Source organism: Silene latifolia, chromosome X (assembly GCF_048544455.1).
Source record: "Silene latifolia isolate original U9 population chromosome X, ASM4854445v1, whole genome shotgun sequence".
In the NCBI taxonomy this organism is placed as follows: Eukaryota; Viridiplantae; Streptophyta; class Magnoliopsida; order Caryophyllales; family Caryophyllaceae; genus Silene; species Silene latifolia.
Genome location: NC_133537.1, coordinates 280,208,518 through 280,214,965, shown reverse-complemented (window position 1 = coordinate 280,214,965; position 6,448 = coordinate 280,208,518). Strand labels below are relative to the sequence as shown.

The following is a 6,448-nucleotide window of genomic DNA, read 5'->3' as shown; positions in this document are numbered from 1 at the left end:
GGCTATATTATCAATAATTTGTTTCTATCACATGTTTGCCTTGTTTTGATTAATCTTTGTTTAGTGGTCATATGCATTGGTTAAGTTTGTTAATTCATTCTATAAGTCGAGAGGCACGGAATTGGATTAGACTAAACATGTGTTAGTAGACCGACCTAGTCATAACGAGAGTTCTCTAGGACCCGATCTATGTTGACAATAAGGCCGAGAGGTGGTTGTCACGAGACCTAAAAAATTGTTGTTATTAAGAATTCCTAGTTTTGGCATGAACATTTACGTAATTGCTTGTGTGACCCTACTCCCCTAGACTCTTTTATCATATATATTTTACATCATTTTATTCACAAGTTATCAAACCAATTAAACAACCAATCGTAATCAACCTTGATAGAATTCTATTCATAGCATTTCATAACGCAATTCCCGTCTCCCTCTTGTACTACATTCATTTGTGTCTCGGGAGTTTTATCTTTGATTAGGTGTGCGACAAGCCTATCAAATTTTGGCGCCGTTGCCAAGGAGCACGATTTTATTACGTTTAGAATTGTTGATTTCTATCTTGTTTTCTTTTTGTCTTGAGGAACACTTGTTCCTTGAGACCGTTACTTACAAGTTTCTTGATATTTGTGTCATATGCCCAGATCCTCTCGTACCGGAGAATTGATTCCCTTTGATGCGGAGCCCGAGAGAACATTCCGAAGCCGACTCAAATATTTCAAAGAGCTTGACGCATCTTCTAGTCCAGGAGGTTTGGCTCGCATACGTACCAATTACCCAATCCGTGACGAGGAAGAAGGTTCTAGTTCATCATCTCCTCCACCACCACCATCTCCAATCAAAAAGATGGTGAAACTTTCCGATCATTCCAAGCCCACCGCAGCTATGCTTCCGGCGGGTATCACTACTACCCAAATTACCGCCCCGGAGTTCGAGATCAAACCGGCTTTTATTAGCCTTGTGGAGAGGAAGCAATTTGGGGGAAGTCCTTTGGAGGATCCCAATTTACATGTTCAAATTTTTTGTGACTATTGCTCCATGATTAGGCAAACGGGAGTCACTCAAGCTCAAATAAGGGAGATACTTTTCCCTTTCGTTTTGAAGGACAAGGCAAAACTATGGATCAATATCCTTGATCGCACAGCCATGGGAATCACCGATTGGGAAACTTTGGCTCTTGCTTTCTATCAAATGTTTTTCCCACCGGAGAAAACTTAAACTTTGAGGAGGCAAATCACGGGATTCCGTCAATAAGCTCTAGAGAGCTTATATGAAGCTTGGGAAAGGTACAACGAGTTGCAAAGGTAATGCCCACATCATGGGTTGCATGCTTGGTTCCTAGCTATAACATTCTACAATGGATGTTGTGCCGAGTCCCGAAGAATTCTTATTCCGCCAACAATGAGCGGTTTGATCAAATTGACACAGATATTGCTCATGCCACAACTGAATCCATGGCGATTCATGATGCCCAATATGTCAATTCCCGGAGTGTACCAATCAAAGGTAAAGAGGAAGCTTCCGCTACTTTCATTTTGAAAGCTCAAATTTTACTGCTCCAACAAAAATTGGAGACTCAAAATGCGGCCTCCTCTCTTCATCAAGTCAATGTCATGTCCTCTACTAGCCAAATTGTTGTTTGCGGAGGTGCGGGTCATTACGCCGTTCATTGCCAAGATACTATTGAGGAGGTAAATGCTTTTCAAAGTTTTAGACAAAGTTCATATCCACCGGATACATTTTCCAATACTTATAATCCAAACACGAAATTTCACCCGAACTTGTGTTACAAAAGCAACAATGTGCTAAATACTCAACCACAACAAACTTTTGTGCCTCAACCTCAACAACAACAAAATGTCTATGTTCCACCACAACAAGGTTCAATTATCCATCGGGCTATCAAAGTCAAAACAATCAACAAAGGCCACCACAACAAAATTTCCAACCAAATCAAGGTCCTCCACCCCATAATGCCCAAAAAAATAACCAAGGGGGGAACAAACTTGAATCCTTGGTGATGCAAATGGTTAAGGCTCAAACTGAGTTCGTGGCTCAATATCAAAATAGTGATCAATCACACAGTAACGCTATCAAGATACTAGAGAATCAAATAGCTCCACTAGCCTCCTCTAGCTCTCAAAGGAAGACGGGTCAACTACCACCCCAAGGTGAATAATCACATGAGACGGTTAATGCCATTCAATTGAGGAGTGGTAAGAGTTATGGTGAGCCATCCATGACTTTGGATGATGAGTTGGTGAGTAAAGAGTCCAAGCTTGGGGGAGGTGACAAAAAGAAGGCTAGTGAAGAGCCTCGTAATAAGATTCAACTGCCATTTCCTCACCGCTTAGTAATGTTTAAGAAAAAGAGTAAACTTGGTACCAAGGATGATAAGCCCCCTATGCCTAGAGAAAGTAAAGAAGTGCTTATTGGGAAGGAGGTCTCTCCTAATGCTAAGAAGGGTGATGCCATTTCAAAGAAGGTGGATGAGCATAGTGTGGTTGTGAAGGACAAAGATGTGCAGGATGCTCCTCCAAAGGAAGTTGTTGAAATTCAAGTGCCATTTCCCCACCGCCTACCAAATAACAAGAAGGAGAGTAAGTTCGTTAAGTTCTTGGAAGTTGTTAAGAATTTACAAGTTACCGTACCATTCATCAAATTGCTTACCTAAGTCCCTTCTTATTCAAAATTCATGAAAGAAATCCTCTCAAAGAAGCGATCTTTCAATGAGGTTGAGACCATTGCTTTCACCAAAGAGTGTAGTGCACTCTTACAAAATAAGTCTCCCCCGAAACTAAAGGATCCCGTTAGCTATTCTATTCCTTGCACTATAGGCACATATACCATAGATAAAGCCCTTTGCAACCTAGGTTCTAGTGTAAGCGTCATGCCCTATTCCATTTGTGAAAAACTTAACATGGGTGCTTTAAAATACACTTATATTACTTTTCAAATGGCGGGCCGTTCTTTAAAGCAACCTTTTAGGTGTCTTAGAAGATGTGTCCGTCAAACTTGGTAAGTTTTTCATACACGTTGACTTCCTCATACTTGATATGGTCGAGGACTCACAAACTCCAATTATATTGGGTAGGCCATTTTTGCACACCGCGGGCACGTTAATTGATGTAAAAAAATGGGAAGTTGACCTTAGAAGTGGGCAAAGACCGGGATACCTTTAGCAAAAACAACACCATTAAGAGCCCAATGTCAGAAGAGTCTTGTTATTTACTTAATACTGTGGACTCTATTCTTGTTTCTTCTACACCTCGATCCTTACTGACAGATCCGCTGGAGGTCGATATTGGTGTTGATTATTTTGCAGGTAAGGATTCTAAGAGCACTATTTCTAAGAGTGCTAAGAAGGGATACTCCTGGAAAAGCATGAAGTGGATGAAAAATGTGAAGAGTGTTATGAAAGAAAGCTTGGAATGTGGCGAGCTCGTGGAGAAAGATTGATCAAATCAAGCTTCTTACTGTAATACTACGGTTTTATGAGTCTCTGGGTACTCTATCGAGTAGGCCTTACTCTGTCGAGTAAGGGTGAGTTGCAGTTTAAAATAGTTTCTGACCTGTTGGGTACTCGATCGAGTAACGTAGATACTCGATCGAGTAAGGGGGCACTCGATCGAATACCTCAGCTACTCGATCGAGTAGCCGGTTTACGGGGGATGATTTCTCGGGTTTTGTTAATAATGCGATTAAGTATATAATAACTTCCGTCACTTTTCTTTAAACACTTTTAAAATCTAATTACTTTCAAAGAGAGAAATCAAACTACGTTCTTCGCATCAATCGCATTGTTGGCAAATCCCGGAGCTTGGAAGGTCGGATTTTACCTTTCTTTATACCGTTGTGATCCTTGCGTCGAGGGTAAGACCTATATACCATTTTTATAGTATTTCATTAAAGTTGGTTAAACCCTAATGTTGGGATTTGGGGGTTTTGTTGTTCTTTATGATTGGTAGTGATTATATGTTTGTATGTTAGGAAGAGGATTCGTAGAGGAAGCGTTTTGATATCAGCTGTGAGATCGTCTGATTGTGTTTTGCTTTCCAGGTAGGGTTTCCCTACTCAGTATTAGTCCCATAATATGTTGTGGTGTTTGTGGTTGTTGATTATTATCGTACTCGTATTGTGACGATTGCTGGATTTGGTTGCTGATAGTAGTTGTGATTGATTGTATATGTCTGTGTTCTTCGGGGTGCGTCCCTGGTTGAGTAGAGTCACTTGCGGGAGTGGCTTCACGCCCATGATTCGCCTTCTGTGGAACCCGCCACAGAAGGAATGTGCACATTAATGGATTTGGGTTTATCGCTCGATGGAGATGAGCGGGGCTTAGGTGGGAACGGCTGCGGTCCCCCACTGGCAGCGAGGAGTGACCTATTGCGATGGGCACTCTGGCATGGCTACACACTTTGGTTTGTAGTCAGGATTGTAGAGTTGGGTTTGGAGTTCGGAGAATATCTGTGATGGTTGAGCTGTTTGTTTTACTGTATTGTTGGTTTATATTAATTGTGTGATTAGTACTGACCCCGTTTAATGTTTTAAAAACTGTGGTGATCCATTCGGGGATGGTGAGCAGTTATTGAGCAGGTATGAGTCGAGTTACTGGGATAGCTGGGATGTGCCACCGTCTGATGATAGAAGTCTTCCGCTATAGCTTTGTAGTTTAATAAACATTTCAGTTAATTCAGTAGACAGTTGGTTTTGAGATCATGTATTCGTATTTTAGATTTGGTTTTAAGATTGTCACCTTTCACTAAAGTATTTCTATTTAAATGTTGTTTCGTTATTGTCTATTTGATTATCATAGCCTCGGGTAACCGAGATGGTAGCATCCTTATACCTGAGTGGTCCTGGTAAGGCACTTGGAGTATGGGGGTGTTACAAAATGGTATCAGAGCGACGATCCTGAAACCTGTAACCAATGAACCCAATGAATATAGGGAGTCAAATTAAAATGAACCCGGGGTAAAAGTTGTAGGAGCTAATCCAAAGGCTTGGGAGACGTCCTAAAGTCTCGAACTCGCCCTACAATTTTGAACCGGTCACATGGGGGGGGGGGGGGTATATGTCAAGGTCGTATGTGATGTTAATTTGTTAGTTTGCATGTGAATGTGGTGATGTATGCTGTAATTGTTGGATGTTTGGAGTAGGAGGTTGAGTTTGTGAATGAAAGGTTGATAAAGTGTATAGAACTGTTGTTTGAACATGAAGCATGATTGGATGTTTACTATGTGGCGTTTGATAACATGATATAATTGTTTTGTTGATCATATGAAAAGCTTAGTAGAATCGCATGCTTAACTATAGTATAATGTTGAGTTTATAAAGTTGAGTAGTATGTTGGGATATGATATAGCATGCGGGTAGCATATTCGAGTTAGCATGACTCGATCGAGTGGGTCTGACTCGATCGAGTGGGTATTTGACGATTTTGCAACCAGAATCGTGTTTTTGGGCACTCGATCGAGTACCTCGGGCACTCGATCGAGTAGGGGGTCACTCGATCGAGTAGCCTGGCTACTCGGTCGAGTATGTTAGAGATCAGAAGGTCTGTTTGGGGTCTGATGTCGAGGCACTCGATCACGTATGGGGGGCACCTGATCGAGTAGCCTCTTACTCGATCGAGTATGTTTCGGCACTCGATCGAGTGTGTTCTGGGCAGTCCGCTTTCGTGTTTTGAGGTTTTAGTGCGTATGTTTATGTCTACCCTTTCTTATATAGTTTCAAGATGCCGCCCAAGAGAAATGCTTTTTATACGAGAGCTGAGACCATGAACATAGATGATATCGTTAAGATGTTGGAGCACCAGGATGCTCTTACGGAGGCCTTAAAGAAAGTGGGAAAAGATAAGGATAAGGAGGTTGATCACTCTAAGATCAGTCTCTACATAGCGAGGTTTAACCCAAAAGAGTACAAGGGGACCGGGGAACCAAACCTTCTTGACAACTGGCATCGTGAGATGGAGAACATACTAGACCTGGTTCATTGTCCAGATGAGATGAGAGTAGAGCAAGCTGCGTTCTATCTGAGGGAAGCAGCTGGCGAGTGGTGGGATAAGGTGAAGGTGAGTGCTAGGGATATGTATGCGAACCAGGGCTTACCTGCTATACCTTGGGAAGAGTTTCGGAGGGCTATGAGGAAAGAGTTTGTACCGGAACATATGAGGAGTAAGCTGAGAGAGGAGTTTGATAGGTTTAAGATGACATCTGATATGTCGATTCTTTGAGTACTACAAGCAGTTTAATGAGAAGTCTAGGTATGCTGAGGATATGGGTTTGAGTGAGGAGAACCTGGCGCTGAGGTTTGAGAGGGGGTTGACCCCTAAGATCATGGATAAGTTACCTGTAAGAGTCCTTACTGATGTTAAGGAAGCTTATGAGAGGGCTGGGAGAGCTGAGAGGTTGGTGGAGATGGCTCAGGAGAGAGTGGGTGTTGAGAAAAG

General features: G+C 42.0%; 1 non-coding gene across 1 annotated transcript; it reads right to left on the bottom strand.

Annotated features, from left to right (window-relative positions):
• Positions 1–1,215: 1,215 nt before the first annotated feature.
• On the bottom strand, positions 1,216–1,322 carry LOC141624785 (small nucleolar RNA R71). Its single transcript, XR_012534589.1, has one exon. It is a non-coding gene; the product is annotated as a small nucleolar RNA R71 (small nucleolar RNA).
• Positions 1,323–6,448: the final 5,126 nt, after the last annotated feature.